Genomic DNA, 21,490 nt, shown 5'->3' on the forward strand with positions numbered 1-21,490 from the left:
ACCAGGCCGAGAAAACAGCCCAGCCTCTCTGATTTCAAAGGTAAAAGCCGACACTGCAGCCTAATTATTTTCCTGACCTGAGAATAGCATTTGACATAGCCCAGCCCCACTTTCAGAGAATTCAGACTCTAAAGTAAAGAGAGACAGAAAATGAGACTTATTTCCGAGGAAGGCTTGGAAGTTTCTGCAGCTTCCCCGATGCTATTGCTGATTGAGATCATTCAAGAGCATTATTTATTCATTCTCTGGGGTTTTTTGGGCTCTGAATTCAAAGGTTTCATTTCCCTCCTTCATTCTCTCACTCTTTTTCCCTCTCTCTTATCCTCTCCCGAATATTTGTTACAGTTGCATTTTTCAAACCATTTACTGTCTAGAGGGTAAGTGGAGTGACACAGCTCATAATGTGCAAATAAATGGGAACTAAGCTCGTCAGCTCGAGTGGAATGAATTACTGTCGCCAGTGAAACGCAGTGATGGGGAGCAGCCGCCCGGGAGACGGGGGAGGGCGTGAGCAGGTACTGCTCTGGAGTGGCCGGAATAACACTTACTATGATTTATCAAAGAGCACTTGAAAGCCCCTTAGAGGCTTTAAATAGGCATGAAAAGAGGCTTCGTGGCACTTGGGCACTGGCAGAACAGAGTGATTATCGGGCTCCAAAGCCTGACCCTGTGTGCGGCTTCCGGACTAGAAAAGCTGGAAATCTTCAAAGGCGCTGGAGAAGGATGGCCAAGTGCAGGCAGTCCCAGGGGAGGGGACTTCATGGGGTGAGGTGAGCAAGCAGGAGGCTTCGGAACTGGTGGGGAAGTGGGGCCTCAGAGAGGGGCTGCAGGACCTTGGAGGGGCATAAGGATTCTCAAAACAGGGGACAGCCCATGAGACTGAGATGTCTTGGTCAAGGTCGCACTGCAGAGAGTGGTGGTCTGCCTGCTGGTACTTCTTGAAGCCATCCAGAAAATTCTCTGCACCCCAACTTTTCTCCTGCTTGCCTACAGGTTTCCATTAGAGAGGATCCCTTTGAGACAAGCAGCTCCCTATCGCAGCAGGTTTTTTCAAATAAAAATTCCTTTGAGAGGCAGAGTATAGTCACTGATGTCGAATGTAAATGAATTCTGGGCAGCGTCAGGAAACTGCAGGGCCTTCTTATCCACAGTTTGACATCCATCGCACTAGCGAAGGATTCCTCAACCGTGGCTCTGTTGACATTTTGGATTGGGTAATTTTTGGTTGGGGAGGGGAGAAGCTGTCCTGTGCATCGTAGGGTGTTTACAGCATCTGATCTCTGCCAATTGGATACCAGCAGCACCCCCTCACAAGTCAAAACAATCCAAAAGGACTCCAGACATTGCCAAATGCCCCCTACTCCCACCTCAGGTTGGAGAATCACTAGCTGAGAACCACTCCTCTGAGAAAAACAAATATATATGAACGCATACATGTGGAATATAGAAAAATGGTATAGATGAACTTACTTGCAAAGCAGAAAATGAGACCCAGACATAGAAAACAAACATGGATACCAAGGTGGGAAGGGTGGGGGTTGGGATGGATTGGGAGATTGGGATTGACATTTATACTCAACCAGGTATAAAGTGGGCTTCCCAGGTGGTAAAGTGGGCTCAGTGGTAAAGAATCTGCCTGCCAATGCAGGAGACACAGGAGATGTGGGTTCGATCCCTGAGTCAGGAAGATATTTAGTCTGAGTTTAGGTATTGAGATGGGGTAAATCACACTCTCCCACCCCAGTCCTCTCTATTAGTTCTCACTCCAGAATTCGCTTTGATTTTTTGGCTCTGCTGGCTCTTCATTGCAGTATGTGGGTTTCAGCATGTGGTATCTTAGTTCCCCAACCAGGGATCAGAATTCTTTACTCTGTTTAATTCATTTCTAGGTTTTCTAGATTTCATTAAGCACTTCTTTCTTTCTTTTTTAAAAATTTCCAAGAAGGGTCCATAGGTTCTATATAACTGACATATCACATGCTTAAAAATATATGTTGTTTCCATATGTGAGTGATAATTTGGTGGGGCATAAATTGAGGGTCTTATTTTTTCATATCAGAGCATAAACACTGCTCCATTATCTTATGAATTGCAAACTGCTGTGGAGAAGTTTGATACCTACCCAATTCCTTCCCCTTGTACATGACTTTTTTCCCCCAATACCTTCTACCTTAGATGCTCTCTTATGTTGGTTTGGTTTTTGGAGGACACACGAACTATAGGAATCTCACCAATTTTTTTACATAATTTGTGTTGTTCTCATTCCACATACAGTTAAAGCCTTTATTTCACAAGGATTTGTTTAACCATGTTTTTGAGTATTTATTTAGGTACCATTCTGTTCTCATCTTCAAGTCCACTGTTTATACATACGTTTGATCTCTTTTGTCTTCCCTGTCTATAATCTTCTATCATTTTTACATTTTCCATTCTCTTCCATTCCACACCTATAACTTTCTCTGGCCTGTTCTCCATCCCCCTGGTTGAATTTTTGGTCATGCTTATTTGGGGAGGTTGTTGTTGCTTTCAGTGTGTTATTTAACTCTGTCAAGCTTCTACTTTCTATTTCTTCCCTGAGCTTTGCTAACTGGACTTTCACCAACTCTGAGTTCCTTTTGTAGAAAGATCACACTGTGCTTATTTCTTTGAGTCTGTGGATAACCACTTGTCCAACTCTCCCTCTATTATGCTGAGTAATTCTTCTTGGGATGTGTGATCTTCAGCAGCTTTTGTTGATACAGCAAGTCCCCCACATGTGAACAAGTTCTGTACCAAGAGCATGTTCGTAAGTCCAACAAGGTTTGCCTAGGGACACAGCTAATAAAATCCACCATATAGTTGTGTCGGTTTCCCTGGTGGCTCAGATGGTAAAGAATCCACCTGCAATGCTGGAGACCTGGGTTCGATCCCTGGGTTGGGATGATCCCCTGGAGAAGGGAATGGCAACCCACTCCAGTATTCTTCCCTGGAGAATCCCATGGACAGAGAAGCCTGGTGGGCCACAGTCCATGGGTCACAGAGAGTCAGACATGGCTGAGTGACTAACACTTTCACATAGTAGTGTACTGTCATAGGTTTATAATACTTTTCATTCAGATAATACATACAAAAGAAAAACACAATAAAGAAAACAATTTCAGTCTTATAGTACAGCACCTTGAAAAGTACAGTAGGACCAGCTACATCACCAGCGCTTTTACACTTGCTGCCAGACACCCTGGGGTTGAAATAAGGACACTTTCCTACTGTACTCTATACAATACTACAAAGTACACAAAAACACAACCCCTCTCAGAGGTGCATGCATGTGACCATGTATGCCAGACACGTGAACATGACTGAACATGCAAACCCACGTTTGCATCTTTGAAAGTTTGAAACTTGAAGGTCCGTATGTAGGGGACTTACTGTATTTCTTTCCTCCCTTCTGATTTTTCTCACACTTTAAAAAAATCTTTTGATGTGTATGCATAGGCACGCATTGACTCCTCTATGACGATTCCTCCTCTTGAGATGCTGTGTGTGGGAGGCATGGGGGAGGGTGTCAGAGCCTGGGCTGGGGAAGCCTACACTTTGGTTCAGAGTTGAAGTCTCAGGCATGATCTATTTCCTGTGTTCCAAGGCAGAAGGCACCCAAGTCTTTCACATTGGAGCGGGTAGAGCATCCGTCTCAGGCTTTCTGCACGGAGCTCAGGGATCACTGCCTACTCACCCTTCACTCCACCTCACTGCCCGTGGTCTCCCTTGCTGGCAGATCAGTTCCCAGGCAAGAGAAACTGCTTGTCCCAATGGTTTCTCCACCATGCTCACCTCCCCATCCATTCAAGTTCAATTGGGCCTGCACAGCGAAGCCTCCACATCTCTCCAGACACTATCTTCACTTCTGATCTCTCCAACCACCTTCCTCTGATTCAGGAGAACAAACCTTAAGTTCAGATCCTGCCTGAAGTATGAGGAGGGATCTGGAAGCTCTCTCCACCTGCCAAGCCTTGTTCCAGATACAATAGCAATGGTCTGGGGATATAGACTTGTCCCAGCTCCATCGAAATTCAAATTGATCTCTATTTTTGACTTACTTGTGGCTTTTTCATGTAGATTTCAAGGGAGATGAGCAGAGAAAAATGATTTTATTATCTTTAGCCAGAAGTCTGTGTTCATTTAAAATGTTATTATAACTGTTGTCCACGATTATAAAAGAATTATGTCCATTTCTCAAAGCCTGTAAAACAGGAAAAAAAAGTAGAAAAAGGAAATTAACACTCCCATCATCCAGAGAGAACTCTGCTGACATTTGGGTCATATAGTTCCAGGCTAGGTAGGCCCCTAGGACAGGGCAGTGGGGGGCCTGGGTGCTCAAGTGTGTCCTGTCTGCTTTTTCTGTATAGCAAATAAGAATAATTTAAATAAGAAAAAGAACAAGAAATGCCAGGTACTATGCTAATCTCTCTACATACATTAAATAAGTTAATCCTCCCAAGGATGCTATGAAATGGGCCCATTATTGTCATTTCCATATTACAGATGAGGGGACTGAGGCTCAGAGCAGTGAAGTGATGCGCACAGCTAGGAAGTGGCAGCAGGGAGATTTGCAGGCAGAGCCCACGCTCTTCATCACTCCCCTGCCCCACCTCCAAAGCCTTTGGCTGAGCTCTTTGCTCATAGAAGGTGCTTAAGTATTTATTATTTGCTGAATTTCACTGAAAATTAAATCCCTGCATCACAAGCATTGGTGGTAGTAGTGGTAAATAACCTGTCTGCCAATGCAAGAGATATAAGAGATGTGGGTTCAAACCCTGGGTGGGGAAGATCCCCCGAAGGAGGGCATGGCAACTCACTCCAGTATTCTTGCCTGGAGAACCTCTATGGAAAGAGGAGCCTGGCAGGCTATAGTCCATAGGGCTGCAAAGATTCGGACACAACTGAAGAGACTTAGCACGCAGCAAGTATCACAACAAGAACTGGAGGTGGGGCTTTGGATTCAAGAATAAAAAGATACCTCACATTCAGTATATTAAAAGAAAAAGAAACAGAAAATAACAAGCATCAGCAAGGATGTCAATAGTAGAAATGCTAGAACTCTTGTACACAGTCAATGGGAGTGTCAAATGCCACAGCCACTATGAAAAGCAGTAGAGTAGTTCCTCAAACAATTATACACAGAATTTTCCTAAGACCCAACAGTTCACCTTCTGGGTATATACACATAAGAACTGAAAGCACAGTCTTAAAGAGGTATTTGTACACTCATGATCATAGTGTCATTGTTTGCAATAGCCAAAACATAGAAGTAACCCGAATGTCTATCAATGGACGAAGGGATAAACAAAATACGATATAGCTATATGGTGGAATATTATTTAGCCTTAAAAGGGAGGAAATTTTGACACATGTCACCACATGGACGGACTTTATGTTAAAGTAAATAAGCCAGCACAAAAAGTTAAATACTATATAATTCCACCTACATGAGGCAAATTCAGAGAGAGACAGAAAATAGAATGGTGATTCCCATGGGCTGGTGGGGAGCAGGGAATGGGGAGTTATTATTTAACAGGGACAGAGTTTCAACTTTGCAAGATGAAAACTGTTTTGTAGATAGGTGGTGGTGATGGCTGTGCAACAATGAGAACGTAATTAATGCCACTGAACTGGACACTTAAAACCGATTAAGATGGCGCATTTTATATGATGCATATTTTAACACAATTTTAAAAAAATTCTTAAAGAAGAAAAGCCAAATCAACAACTGGAGAGGGGCTTCCCTGGTGGTACAGTGGTTAACAATCTGCCTCCCAATGCAGGTATACAGGTTCAATTCCTGGTCAGGGAACTAAGACCCCACCTAAGGCAGAGCTACTAAGCCCAAGTGCTGCAACTACTAAGCCCATGCACCACAAGTACAGAGAGCCCACGTGCTGCAACAAAGACCCAGCACAGCCAAAATAAATAAATTAATAAAAGTAAAAAACAATTGGAGAGAAAACTGAAGTCAAGGGAAAAAACATGGAACGATCCTGGAAGGCTGTCTCCCTGCCTCTGGCGATGGTGTGTGTATACAGCTTCTAGGCAGAAGAAGGGACCAACCCTCCCCATCCTCTTGGGGGCTCCCAGGGTACCTGCAGAGTTCAGATGAGTGATTCTGGAGTCATCAGCAGATAAAATCAAGCAGAATATGACCATGGGGCCTCAAGACAAAGGGTTATAGTAACAGAGGCAGCTTTTTAGAGACAAAATACTCTATAATTGGAATTTATAGGCAATATTTAGCGGAAAGTAGAGGGGTAATTCAAACCAATGCCATTTATTCATAGTATAATTTTTCCAAGGACTCAGTAGGTGTTCTGTGGTCTGTTTTAAGTGTCATGTATAATGTTCACAGTCACCCAGGCCTCATAAGAGGGTAACTCCACTCTCAGCAGGTTGCTTCCTGTTATACATAGAATTGCCTCTTACATGTATCACTCATGCTCTAAGTTACTCATTCATCTACAAATGATCCATTCATACATTCATCATGTATATAAAGATAAGAGGGTGAGAGAGAGAGGGAGCACTTATTCACATGCAGATGGTATTTGGGTCTGGGAAGCTAAGCTGACACAGTCCCTGCCCTGTGGGAGCTAACACTCTACTATGAGATACAGACATTTGAAGATATAATGTAAGAAACATCAATTCCAACTGTGTCGAGAGTTGTGCGGCAAGTCACACAGCCTAGAGAGATCCGTAAGTGGAAGACGTGATCTGTGCAGGCTATAGGAAAACGTTCCCTAAGAACATGCTGCTTAAGCCAAAACCTGCAGGATGAACAGGGAAAGAAAGCTGTCCTAGTAAGATAAGTAAGATAAGCATGTGCAAAGGTCCTGTGGTGAAAAGGAAAATACAAAAACAAGGAAATGAAAATGAAGCATAGGGCGACTGGGCACTGAGAGAGAGAGAGAGAGTGGAATGCAAGCTGAAAAACCTCCCAAGGAAGCAATATAGGGAAAGGCCTCAAGCCAAGTTACTCCCTAAGAATGGTATAAAGCATCATGGCAGTGCTTGGAGAGAAAGAGAAGTAATACGTAACGGAATCCAGGTGGGATGAACAAGCAAGACTGAGTAGGGGGAATGAGCATGGCATAGTCAGGACATCTACCTGCCTGGAGTGGAAACTTGAGCCAAGGTTTTCTTTTCTTTTCTTTTTTTCTTGGCTGTTCGGCATGCAGGATCTTAGTTCCCAACCAGGGATCGAACTCTCGCTCACTGCAGTCAAGTTCAGAGTCCTAACCACCAGACTGCCAGGGAATTCCCAGCCAAGCCTTTTTGATGGGACCTACTCTCACGCCCCATTTGTCTCACTTGCCCTGAATGATACAGGCTCACCAATATCAGCTTCCTCCTTATTTCTTCTGGTGTTGCCAGAACTAGCCAGAGTCATTCAAGGGCACTAGCCACCTCCCTCATCCCAGAAGGAGGCCTTAGAGTGACTCTGAGCTTCTGGAACTCAGCCCCACTGCCCTCTGCCTCAGCTACACAGCCGAGTTCCCCTGTTACTAGCCTGACCTGTACTTTTTCCTTCCCACTCACCACAGCCTGAACCAGGGTCTCTGTCTTCACTCCACCTGCCCTGGTTGAAAAACCTGTCCTTTGATCCAAAGCCTGATACTTATTGTATTTCATCAATTTTGAGGTGAGCATTTTTTTGTTTCACATTTTAACATCGTTGAGATTGGGATAGGTATTGGCCAGGACCAACTCTAACAACACTGGCATTACCTGCACATGGGCACCAAAATTTGCACAAAGATGTCATCACTTAGAAGAAATTCCTGAATCATGCAGCCTTCTTCTAAGGAAACACAAACATCAAAGACACTCAGCTCAGAAAATTTGGCCTGTGAATATAAAAATGGTTCAAGAATATCTTTGCCAATTTACTCCACTTATATTTTCTCTTTATGTGTGCAAATGAGTGATCTGTGAAAAAAAATCTATGTTTATATAAGTATGAAAGAGCCTTTCATTAAGTACAAAACAAAAATTCTAAGTGATTAAAGAAGCACTATACGTACCTCCTTTGGCAATAACTTTTTACTTTCTTAGTACATAAAATAATGATGCATTTTACAAAGGACGGAGTCAAAGAAATTCAATAAAATTCAGTGAGTAATAAATGTTAATACTGTTTATCACTGCCCTGCTCATACACACAGGATATTCTCTCCTCAGTCTAAGCATCTAGCTAGCGCATAATAAAAACTTCTAGAATTGAATTGGATGGAACAACCAGACACCTCCAAGTGATAATCACACCATCCAATATAGGGAGGGAAAATGTGTTTGGGGCACTCAGAAAATAAATCATCCAGTGAACACACAGGAGGACGTCTGAGTCAATACAGGAGGATAATTTATTGAAATATTAATTAGGGTTTGTTCTTCTTCTGTCTTCTCCTTCAAGCAGGTAGGCAGGCTTTGTAATTCTCAGCCTCAGGAGTTTCAGCAGGTCTGCACACAGAAGATGCCTGAAGTTAAAGGCTCTTCTGATCCTTTGAAAAAGGTGAAGTTATTGAAGGGATGTGATGGGGTCATTGGGGTGAGCTGGCAGCCCCTCAGAAGAGCCCGAATTTGGGAAATAGTGAACTGGCCTGAGGCCTGGGCAGGGAAACCACTATTAAGTCAGGACCTGGCTCCTGGTCCCCATAGATATGAAGCCTCACAGGACCTGCCTGCTTAACTAACCCAGCTCCAGAGGCTCGACCTGAGGCTCACGGCTCTCAACCCCCCAAAGGGATTTGTGTCTCCCGCCTGCAACGGGGGCTATGGAGCCTTAGAGCCTGAAGGGTCCATGCGGGCTGAGACAGAAGCAGCCTCTGCCCCGTGCACCAACCTGGATGTCAGTCTTTCTCGGGAGGAAGGGTGAAGAACTCAATTTATCTGTAAGTTACAGCCCCCACCAACCGGGCAGCATGAATCTCCAAGTTAGAATTCGGTAAATTTTTTAAAAGTGGAAAGATAGGCAATAGCTTGCACACTTGAGTCTATAAACCAGGACCTAGAACGCATAACATCAACAAAATGATTCCCCAGTTTGAGCAGCTAAGGAGCCTGCATCCCATTCCTTGAGGATGGAGTCAGAGCCCCGGCAGCCTACAGTGCTAAGATGCTCTATCTTCTCAGACCCTGCCGGAAGGGGCGCATATTTGCAAGCCGGAAGGCTGGGCCTCCCCGCATCCTGTCAGTCACGCTGAAGACAGCTTTAATGGCCTGGCGTCACGCATCCCTCGAAGGCCAGCCCCCCTGGACGGCTGTTTGCAAACTCTTCTCCAAAAGCGGCTTCCCTTGAAGAGAGTTGCTACACAATCATTACAAATTGATTGCAAAAGAGCTAACAATCATGATTAAATCATTAAATTCTTGTCTACGCTTCAGAGAGCGGTGAGAAAATTAACTTCCCACCAACCTAATTTTTTCCTGAACATGAAATAATGATTTTCTGCCCGTCTAATTACAAAGCCAACATCTGATCAAGCCAGCATCCAGAGGGGATTATCGCATGCACGAGTATTAGACCTCATTACCAGCTTGAGTGCAAAATTATTACATCTTGTAATTGGATGGTGAGATTTATATACAGATCGGCCCGGTTTCTGTAAGATTGTAATTACAAGCTTCGTTGGTTAGCTACTTATCACTCAGCACAGAAGAGAGGAAAATAAGCAACAGAAAAGGCATTTCATTAACCCATAACCCTATCAAGGGAAAGCCACTGTAACACCCATGTCTGCATTAGGGAGAACAGCTAAATTCACAGATGAAACAATTTATTATACTCTTTGCAAATGGGATTGCATTTTGTTTAACCCCTAATGAACTCTTTGGGTAAAGTGTCTGAACAAACCATTCATTTTATAGACAACTAGGTTCAATACAGTAATTATAAGGGGTAACTGACTGAGATAAATGCTCACCTGCTTAGAGGCAGTTGATTAGAGACACAATTGCTGGGCGCCGGGCGCCTGCACAAAGGGCCGGGGCCTTGGACTGCGCAGGCTTCCCGGGAGCGTCAGGGAGGGAGCGGAATTCTGCCCGCCCCCAGCAAATCCACTCCACTCGGAAGAAACGCTGCTCTTTCGCTCGTCAAGCTTGGCTGGAACGGACGAGGTTTAATAAAGCTGCAAGGGCGACGCATTTTAACAATTTTAGAGGCACTGGTGTGGAACGCAGAAATTTAAATACCGCCTGATGAAGGCGCCTCGCCCTCTCCAGATGTGCGACCTAAATTAAATGTTACCTTTTCACGTGTTGATGGCACAACAATGGGCCTCACACAGAGTCCGCTCCGCAAGGTGTGAAACTTGCAGGAGGATGTGACATCCGTGGTGGGTTATTTCTCCGTCTGCTGCCTTGCGCTTCTCATACAGGGAGACAGCAAGCCGAAGCTTACCCGGTCTCTTTGTGAGCCTGGTCTATTTCCTGACGCACGTGAAAACGACATGAAATTCTCATGTCAGTGTGCGTAAATAAAGTTTTATTGGAACACAGCCACAGCCTTCCCTGTGTGTTGTCCGTGGCTGTTCTCTGCTACAACCGGCATACCCCCAAAGCTGGAAATATTTACTATCAGGCCCTTTACAGGAAACGCTGGCCAACTCCTAGTCCATTCAGTTGCACACGCATCTACTTATTGGACAGATATTGACTCACCCCTGTAAAGTCTAAGTATGTGCTTCGCTTTGGGCTGGGTACTGAAAGGAAGAAGGAAGAGCCACAGTTCCTGCCCTCCAGAGTCCGGCACAGTCCGTGGGGACACAGACCTGGACACAGTGAGGCTTCAGCAGCATGGATCACCTGTTTCTGCTGCTTCCTGTTCCAATGTCCTGGGTTTCCTCAGGGAAACTAGCCTCACCTTGACTCATGCCGTGTCAACTGGCCTCCAGGGTTGGTATGAAGATGGACACGTGGTTTACTTAGAGCATGAGCCACAACCAAGACCCTCTGTGGGCAGAAAGGGGCCCTCCCTCCTTTGGTTGGAGATAGACTTCTTTGGCTTTGGTCTGAGACCACCAGAAGCTCCTTGCTGCCCTGGGCACCTATGAAGAAGGGCTTGAAGGACTTCCCTGGTGGTTCAGTGGTCAAGAATCTGCCTGCCAACACCGGGGACAGTCTGATCCCTTGTCCGGGAAGATTCCACATGGCATGGGGCAACTAAGCCCATGCACCACAACTTCCGAGCCCGAGACAACATTGGGCTTTGCAACAAGAGAAGCCACAGTTTTGAGAAGCTCGTGCGTCACAACTAGAGAGCTGCCCTTGTGCAGCAACAAAGACCCAGCACAGTCAAAAATAGAAGTATAACTAAGTAAAAAAAAAAAAAAATTTATTTTAAAAGAAGGGCCTGAAGAGGACGGTGGAGCAGAATGATGGGAGAGACTGGGTCCTAGTAGTGCTTTCTGAGCCCTTGAATCCAACTGTGCCCAGAGTCAGTCTGCCTATGGACTTTTCCATTTCATGAGCCAATAAAGTACGTTTTTGCTTGACCTGGTCTACTGTTACAAGAGAAAGAATGTAACTCATTCATACACAAATAATTTAAAAAGAAGACAGAATGAAATGTGTCATGCACTGGGTATGATCAGCATATTGTAGAAACTCAGGAGAGCTTGAGTCTGCCAGGGACTCAGCGGATCCTTCCTGGAAGAGGTGGTCTTTGAGCCTAGGCTCTGAATGAGTGTCAGGTTTTTGATATGCAGAGAAAGTGGATTTTCTAATTATAGGCTGAAGGCTCAGGAAGGGGCAACAGCAGGAGAGCATGGAGTGTGCACAAGGAATAACGTGAAAGGACTGGGAGAGATGAGGTGGGGAGGGAGGTTAGAACCAGGTCACACACACAGGCTGGCTCCCCCAACTCATCTCTTCTTCTGAACCATTCAGGGAGCTTGTCCTCAGAGCATTGGAGGCAGTGAACACCACAGCCCTCTTAGCCAGGAAGGTATGAGGGTCATCATCACCCAGATGTGGGCAAACTCTAACCTGGCCCATGATCTCTATTTCTTGATATTCATACCCTGATATAATCTCCTCGCCTGGAGTGTGGGAGGGACTTTTGCTTTGCTTCCAAAGAACAGATTACAGTGAAGGTGAAGATCTGTATGCCGAAAACTAAAACACTGATGAAAGAAAGTGAAGACCAAATAAATGATGTCTAATAATTAGAAGATCCAGTATTCCGAATGTGTCCATTCCTCCCAAATAGATTTATAAATTAAAAGCAATTCAAATAAAAATCCCAGCAGCATGCTTTGTCGGAATCTACAAGCTGATTCTAAAATGTATATGAAAAATCGAAGGAACTAGAATGGAGATATATAGGTCCAGCCTCCTTCCTTAATTTGGGACAACTCTGAAAAATCATGTAGTTTCAGAGCTTCCTGTAAGATGAACAGAGGCCTCAGTTGCAACCATACCTTGGGGCAGCTTCTCCTGCCCGATTCTGCCTTCCTCACTCCCTTATAGGACTGTCTACTGGGACTAAAACCCAATGGAGCAGCTATACACAAGCCTCCACCTAAGTCAGTTTCCAGGGAATCCAATCTAATTCAGTAAGTTGGAATGAGTTTTTGTAAATGAAACTGTTGATTATTTAAGGGGTGATTTGATCCTTAAAAAAAAAATCAGACCAATATGCCAAATTAATATAACACAATAAATATGTCACTGTGTCGACTTAAGAATATTATCTATGAGTTTAGCTATGATTCCTAAAGAAGTGTGTTTTAAATAGAGGAGGAAAAAACAAAAATAAAAAATAAATTCTTTTAAAAAGGAGGGTTTTTTTAATGTGTGTGTACATATATATATATACACTATATATTTATATAGAATTCATAAAGTGACCCAAGTATAGAAATAGAGAACAGATTAATGGTTGCCAGTGGTTATGGACAGAGTGTGGATGGGAGAGAAACAGATGCAGCTACTGAAGCAACATGAGGGATTCTAGTGATGATGAAAATGCTTCATATCTTGACTGCATGTCAATATATCTTATTTGTGATATTGCAAGATGTCAAGTTTGGGAGAAACTGGGTAAAGGGTACATGGAATCTTCTTGTATTATTTCTTACAACTGCATGTGAACCTACAATTATTTCAAAAGTTAAAGTTTAATTAAAGAAAGAAACAAAGAAGAATATGGCAAAGGTGGTGGAATGTCACTTCTGTGATTATATTACACAGGAATACAAATCCATCTTGCTAGCGTACTTCCTCTATGGTTTTCTTTGCTTGCCTGTGTTGCTGAAGCAAGCCGCCATGTTGGAGAGGCCCATGTGCCAAAGAACTGAGGGTGATCTCAGGTCAACAGTCAAAAACTGAGACCCTTGGTCAGTCCCCAAGGAAGTGAATTGTGCCAAGAAGCATGTGAGCTTGGAAGTAGATCCTTCCCCAGTCAAGCTTTCCGATGAAATTCCAGCCTGGCCAAAACCTCAACTGTAGCCTTGGCTGACAGCCTCTCTAAGCCCTGCCTGGATTTCTGACCCGTAGAAACTGGAAATAAAATTAGTAGGTGTTAAATTAATGGTAATTTGTTACACGTCAATTGATAACTAATGCTTAAACCAAAACCGCCAAAATGCTAGTTCTTAGAATTTTGTTTTATTCAAAAATATTGCAACATAGAGTAAACAGAAGTGAGCATTGGGCAGGGGTTGAGGGATGGTGAGTGTTAAGCCATCATTATTTTGGAGTTAGGTTTAATCTTAGTACCTCTCAAACTTTTCCTTCAAAATATTATTCATGAAAAAGGAGTACATTTAAATATGTAGGCATGTGGTTACCAAATTTTTAAAATCTATAATAGACACTATATTCTCTATGCTTTTTCTTTATTGTTGGCCTCTTCCCATGAGAATATCAGCTCCATGAGAGCCACACAGTTGCTTTCTTTATTGCTATATCCCCAGGGTCTCCAGATGAATGCTTTGTTGAGTGAAGGAGTGAATGCATGTACATTACAAAGCATGCCCATCCACAAAACAAATTTTTGAAAGAATGAAATTAAGATGAAATGAGCAGTATTTTCTAACGCTTTTCTTTTCTTTCCTTTTTTTTTTTTTAAATTTTGCTGAGCCAGGTCTTAGTTGCCGCACACAGGATCTCGATCTTTTTTGTGGCATGCAGTCTTTTAATTGCAACATTCAAACTCTTAGTTGCGGCATGTGGAATCTAGTTTCCAGACCAGTGATCGAACCCAGGCCCCCTGAGTGGGGAGCACTGAATCTTAGCCACTGGACAATCTGGGAAGTCCCAAAAATAGTTTTCTAATTGTGAGGGCTTCATATTCTCATTAGCTAGTATCTCACAGCACAATATCTCCTTAGGGATAGGTTGGTATCAACAATAGCGATATAAATATTTTTGATAATTTCAGTTGCTTTTACCGAAGCAATTTGATCTTATTTCAGATCTTATTAAATAACCGTTGTTTCTGTCTCCTAAGGTGGTTGGTCAAAAGCCTGTGCAAGGAGAGGATGTGACAAAACAACCCTGTTCTTCACTTCTACTGCCATTGTCATTGTTAACTTTAATAATGGTTGCTTGGCAGAAATCTTCTTCAGCCACTTGTCCTTTTTGGGAAGTCTGATTTCACTAAAATAAGAGCCTCTGCACATCCAGTTAACAGGGTGCATGGAAAACACAACTCCTCAAAACGAACATGGAAAACAACCCCTCCAAAAGAAACCAAAAAATGAGCAAGGGAGAAACTGTCCACCCCTCCTTGTGGTGACCTCCACTCTTCTACTCAGAATGCCTTGTAGAGATTATGGTACATACACAGCTTTTATGACATAGGACAGAAAAAAGAAAGAAAGAAAGAAAGAAAACAGTGGCAGTCTATAAATTCAAAAATTATTAAGCTCTTGTTTATTTCCCAAGTTTTATATTAAAAATAGATTTACTGATAGACTCTCAATTCCATTCTGTCAATCTCCACGTCTCTCTTTGTGCCAGTGCCACCCTGTCTTGTTTCATTGCTTTGTAGTTAAGTCTTGAAATCTGAAAGTATGCGTCCTCCTACTCTGCTTTTCTTTTTCAAGATTGCTGTGACTCTTTGAGGTCTCTTACCATTCCTTATGAATTTTTAAGTCAGCTAGTCAATTTCTACAAAGTCAGCTGGGATTCTAATAGGGATTACAATGAATCTATAGGTCAGTTCTAGGAGCAGAGACATTTTAACAATGTTAAGTCTTCCAGTCTATGAACATGGGATCTTTTTCCAGTTACTTACATTTTCTTTCATTTCTTTCAACAATATTTACAGTCTTCATACTATACATTTTCCACTTATTTTATTTTTTACTAAATTAATTTTAATCTATTATTAACTTTATTACTAAATTATTCCACTTAACCTGTGCCTAAATGTTTTATCCTTTTAGTTGCTACTATAAATTGAATTGTTTTCTTAATTTCATTTTCCGCTTATTCATTGTAAGTGCATCAATACAATTGATTTTGGCATACTGACCTTGTATACTGCAACCTTGCTGATTTTTAACATGGATACCAAGACCATCCAATGGGGAAATAATAGTTTTTTCATTAATGGGGCCAGGACAACTGGATGGACATATGCATAAATTGGATCCTTACCTCACAAAATGGATCAAAGACCTGAACATAAGGGCTAAAACTTATAAAATTCACAGAAGAAAATATAGGGGTAAATCTTCATGGATTCTTAGATAGGATACCACAAGCATGAGCAATGAAAGAAAAATAAATTGGACTTCAACAAAATTAAAAACTCTTGTCCTTCAATGAATGTCATCAAGAAAGTGAAAAGACAACCCAGAACAAGGAAAAAATATTTGCAAATTATAGATCTAAGGGACTTGAATCTAGAATATATAAAGACTTCTTACAAAGACAAATAACCTAATGTAAGAAATGGACAAAGAAAAAGAATAGACATTTCTCCAAAAAAGATGTACAAATAACCAAGAAGTACATGAAAAGCTGCAGAACACTATCAGTTCCATTTCACACCCACTGGGAGATATAATCAAAAAGTCAATCAAGTATTGGTGAAGATGTAAGAAAATTAGAAGCTTCATACATTGCTGGTAGGAATGTAAGATGATGCAGCTGCTTTGGAACACCATCTGACAGTTTCTCAAATAATTAAATATAGACTTACTGTGGGACTGAACAATTCTACTCATAGAGATATACCCTAAAGAAATAAAAACATACATCCACACAGGAACTTGTACATGAATATTTATAGATGCATTATTTGTAACAACCAAAATGTGGAAATAACCCAAATGCCTACAGACTGATAAATGAATAAACAAAGTCATGTGGTATATCCATACAATGGAATTTTTTGGCCAAGAAAAGAAATGAAGTACTGATACATGCTACACCGTGTGTGAACCTTGAAAACATTATGCTAAATGAAAGAACTGATCATAAAAGACCACATAAGTCTTGGATTACATGAGTCCATTCATATGAACTGTCCAGAAGAGGAAAATCTAGAGAAACAGAAAGCAGATTTGTGGTTACTTAAGGCTGGAGGAGGTTGAGGGTAGAAAGGGTGACAGCTAAAGCACACAGGATACCTTTTAGAGACAGCAAAAATGTCATAAAATCAATGGACTTTTATAAAGGTCTGGAGAAGGAAATGGCAATCCACTCCAGTATTCTTGCCTGGAAAATTCCATGGACAAAGGAGCCTGATGGGCTTCAGTCCATGGGGTCGCAAAGAGTTGGACATGACTGAGCGTGTACGCACACAAAGTATTAAATATCTTCAAGCATGGACTTCTGAGGCTGGCATACCTAGGTTTCAAAGCCAGTTTCCTCAACGGTTGTGTACAAGATGCTTCACCTAGTTGCTCACTAGAAAATGGAAATATCTCCACATGGCGAGCATCGTTGACATGACCATATAGTATCCTTCCCGTGGTCTGTGCACAGAGTAGGTCTCATCAGGTGATACCCTTTACAGTAATAATGTCACTTAAATAGAGGGCTGCTGGCTGGTTTCTGTAAGGGAACCCTGGCTAAGTGTTTAGAACAGAGCCTGGGGACTTCCCTGGCAATCCAGTGGTTAACACTTCACCTTCCAGTGCAGGGACTGCAAGTCTGATCCCTGATCCCGGAGCTAAGATCCTATCTGCCTTGTGGCCAAAACACCAAAAGGTAAAACAGAAACAATATTGTACAAATTCAATAAAGACTTTAAAAATGGCCAGTATTAAAAAAAAAAAAAGAAACAAAGATTGGCATATAGTAAGCCCACAGAGTAAATGTTGGTATTATTTTTACCGACATCATCACTGTTAGAACAAAAATTCCCAAATTGCAAGGCTAATGAAGTCATTCCTGGACTTCCTTGGTGATCCAGGGGTTAAGAATCCACCTGCCAAATGCAGAGGACAGGAATTCAGTCCCGGGTCCAGGAAAATTCCTTATGCCAGGGGGAAGTTAAGTCCATGCGCCACAACTACTGAGCCCGAGCTCTGGAACCCTTGAGCCACAGCTATTGAGTCCAGGTGCCCTAGAGCCTATGCTCCACAGCAAGAGAAGCCGCAACAATGAGAAGTCCATGCCCTGCAGCTAAAGAAAGCCCGCAGGCAGCAACAAAGACCCAGAGTAGCCAAAAATAAATAAAGGTCATTTCTGAGTAAATTTACTGTTCTTCCTAGTTGTAGAATGAATCTTCTACCTCACATCTAGGTAAAGACAAAAATCTGTCGATACTGTAATAGATGGCTCTTATTTTCCATGAGCATACACCATGAACCCAGACCTGGGGCCTAGGCTGCTCTTTAAATCCTTTCTTCACCACCTCCTGCCTCCTTCTCCCTTTTGACATCCCAGCCAAAGTCAGTAGGAGATGACAGCCTTGAATGTTACATTTTCCTGGGCACACACTGTTCACTGCTGCTTGTTGTGCAGGCCTTGGGAAATGTTTCCAAATTCAACAAACCTGAGCCTTCTCCTGGGGGCAGGTGGCCTCACTGACCACATGCTGTGAGGTGATAAGGCTGTAATTGACACTTGAGGGGGTGGAGGTGGGGGTCAGGTGGGGCTGGTGAGCTGATGTGGTCCGCAAAACAAGTCCCTTCCTTCCTTGAGCGGCAAAGTCATCTCTCCAGTTTGAAAACATGTCAGAATAATCCTGCCCATCACAACGCCTGTGGTTTCTGACCACACTTGAAAGGTGGTCAGAGGCATTTAGAACTGGACTTTGTCCCACCAGACCTTAAAGTCTCTTCTCACCCACCCAACAGAAGACCATGTGTGTGTCTTACGTTCACACCTTCCCTTGATGGGTTTCTATTACTGACATAAATTAAAACAAGCACAAGAGCACCAATGGCCATTCCTGTTTATCGGTGCCTTTGCCTGCCTGCGTGCCTGGCATTGTACCTGAGTTAGCTCCTCTGATCTTCTTCAATAACCTCTAAGGTGGCTACTGCTACTAAACCCCATAAACAGAAGGGTCTGGTACCAGGTCCAAGGTCACAAGGCTAGTGTTTGACAGAGCTAGGATTTGAAACCAGATTTGTGTAAGTCCAGAGCCCCAAGTGTTCTGACAAGCATAAACGTCCTTGGCTTGGAGAGGTGGGGAATCAGGGCGTGAAACTGGGGCTCAGAGATCCCCTCCCCATAACTATTCAGACCAACGATGCAGCCTCAGGTTTGATGCCCCAACATCTAAAGCTTGGGGGACCATGACGAGGAGGGGAGGGGAAGAGCATCCCCACACCCCGGTGCTCCCACCCCTCTCCAAGCCCCCCTCTGTAGCCACAACAGCCAATCAATACTGGCTTACATTTTATGAGACAAGGAGTTAACTTGTTCAATTACGGGGGAGACAGCTCTATTCTTTCGTAACAAGTAATCTGAGTAGGGAAATCGATCCTAAGAGGCCCCCATGCACGCTGGCTAATTTTATATTATCCTTGGCCAATGGGTGAGCACAGAGTAATGGAGTTGTTGTTACAGTTCATTATGGGAGGGGGGGGATCAATAGCGGGACCATCGGAGGCTCAGCATCACAGCTGTGGCAGTCGTCGGGGGGGGGGGTGGGAGGGGGGAGGTGGGGTGGGGGCCCCACTTCCTTTCTGTGTTCCCAGTCCAGACACTGCTGATTCCTGCAGCGACCTCTAAGAAAGAAATATGTCTCAGAATTGAAACCCAGAGACTCCTCACTCCCCAGGCCTCAACATCTTCCAACGCCAGACTCCAAAGACCACCACAGACATGCCAGGTTGATGGCAAATGGAAGAAGGCAAACCCCCATCTCACAAGGCCTGGCTGGCGACCACCATGTCTTCCCTGTAGTCTTTGCAAGTGGCTTTTGGACAGAGCCTAGGTTTTGCCTGGCAATGAATTCTCCTTGGCATCTTGATGGCCCCAAACATTGATTCCTATTTTTTTTGATCCTAAATGCACAGCCGACAGACAGACTGCTCTGTCCTCTGTGCTCAGCAATCAAGAGATGCTGTTCCAACTCCCTTGGTTCCCTGGAGTGGGAGGGGTGGGGTGCAGTTTTAATTTCCCTGGGGGCAGTGACTTCGGTTCCAGGCTTACATCTGACATTTGGGTTGTTCCAATTTCCTCCCCTGCAACAGAAATGGCTAGTACCAATTCAGCATTGTATAAGCCCCGTCTTGTATATACGCCCACAAGCATTTCAGAAGCTGTGCTTACTATGTGCATAGCAGGCACTGTAGCAGCCTCTTTATCTACACGTTCAGGTATATCATTAGACCATTGAACTTACCTATAGTATTATTTAATACCTATTCTGCTTGAACCCATTTTATATACACTGTCTTACACCTCTGGCATTATCCCAATATACAGATAAGTAAACTGAGGCTCAGAGAGAAAAAGCAATGTGCTCAGGACACATAGGTAGTGAAGGTCAGAGCCTGGATTTGAGCTTGGTCTGTCTGATATGCCTCCAGCACTGAAAAATGTTCTACATAGCGTTCTATGAGGGAGAAACCGTGTCCTTTTGTTCAAAGTCTGTGCTCTTATATGACTAGCCCAGTGCCTGGCATACTCATATAATAAGGCTGGTTTTTTTAGATATTAAATCAACATGTTTTTATATGCTTCCCTACCACAACCACTAAACATGCTCCACCACACCATCATGGCCCCAGCGGAGTGGGGAAAACCACTGGGAAAGGACAGATATGAGAGACGAGGAGTCCCCGAGACACAGGAAAGGCAATAGCAGTAGCCCTTCTGGCCCTGGGCAAGGTGAGCAGGGGCAGAGGACAGAAGTCAGGATACTAATGGTGACATATATTGAGGGTTATTTGTGCACTAGACACTTTATAGGTATTATAAGTGTTTATGTGTGTGGGTGGGTCTTAGTCGGTCAGTCGTGTCTGACTCTTTGTGACCCCATGGACTGTAGCCTACCAGGCTGCTCTGTCCGTGGGATTCTCTAGGCAAGAACAGTGAAGTGAGTAGCCATTCCCTTCCCCAGGGGATCTTCCCCACCCGGGAATCAAACCCAGGTCTCCTGCCTTGCAGGCAGATTCTTTACTGTCTGAACCACCAAGGAAGCCCCATATAAGTGTATGCATGTGTATTAATTAAGATATGTTAAAGTTCTATGCACTTTATAGCTATTAACTAATTTAATCCTCACAACCAACTTTGGGATAATTACAGTTGTTATCCCATTTTACAGATGAGGAAACTAAATACTAAAAGGTTAAAGATCTTGTTGGATTAGGAGCCAGGCCCACTAGTTCCAAATACTGTTATCCACAATGTTGTTATGAAATTTAAAAAATAAAGCAATAGGATGTGCCCAGATTCCTCCCTCTAGGCCCAAATTCCAGAGATGAGGGTGTTGGGCTGAGGAGAAAGATAAAACTGGGAGAGTTGGTGTCCCGTTTCCCACTTGGAAATCAGAGATCACTAATCAGGGGTGGCCCTGTTCCAATGCAAAGTAATGCAGTAGAATTATAATGAAAGCATGATATTGTTAGAAAGAGACCTGAGTTAAATGTCGGGTCCACTTACTTCCATTGAGCAGCATAGGGATCCAGAATTTTCAGTGGGGAATGTGGAACTTGGCCAACACACCTTGTTACGGACTGAGTTGTATCCCCCAAAATGTATATGTTGAAGTCCTGACCCCTGTACCTCAGAATGTGGCTATATCTGGAGATAGGGTCTTTAAAAGGTGATTCAATTAAAATGAGGTCATATGGTGGGTCCTTATCCAACATGACTGGTGTCCTTACAAGAGGAGGAAATTTGAACACACCCAGAGACACCAGGGATTCCCACACAGACAAAAAGGCGGTCAAGGAGAGAGGTCTCTGAAGAAACAAGCCCCATCAGCACTTTGCTAAGACGTCCAGCCTCCATAACTGTGAGAAAATGAATATCAATTGTTTAAGCCACCCAGTCTGTGGTGTTTGTTAATCAGCCTGAGCTGACTAATACAGATCTA

General features: G+C 43.3%; 1 long non-coding RNA gene across 2 annotated transcripts; it reads right to left on the reverse strand.

The window, feature by feature from the left end:
• Positions 1-3,174: 3,174 nt before the first annotated feature.
• On the reverse strand, positions 3,175-10,416 carry LOC122690620. 2 transcript variants are annotated; one of them, XR_006340058.1, is made up of 4 exons: positions 10,277-10,416; positions 9,954-10,157; positions 7,759-7,831; positions 3,175-4,219 (listed from the first exon to the last, which is right to left on the reverse strand). It is a non-coding gene; the product is annotated as an uncharacterized LOC122690620 (long non-coding RNA). The 2 variants fall into 2 exon arrangements; XR_006340057.1 differs by lacking the exon at positions 7,759-7,831.
• Positions 10,417-21,490: the final 11,074 nt, after the last annotated feature.

Source organism: Cervus elaphus, chromosome 4, assembly GCF_910594005.1.
Source record: "Cervus elaphus chromosome 4, mCerEla1.1, whole genome shotgun sequence".
NCBI classification, from domain to species: domain Eukaryota; kingdom Metazoa; phylum Chordata; class Mammalia; order Artiodactyla; family Cervidae; genus Cervus; species Cervus elaphus.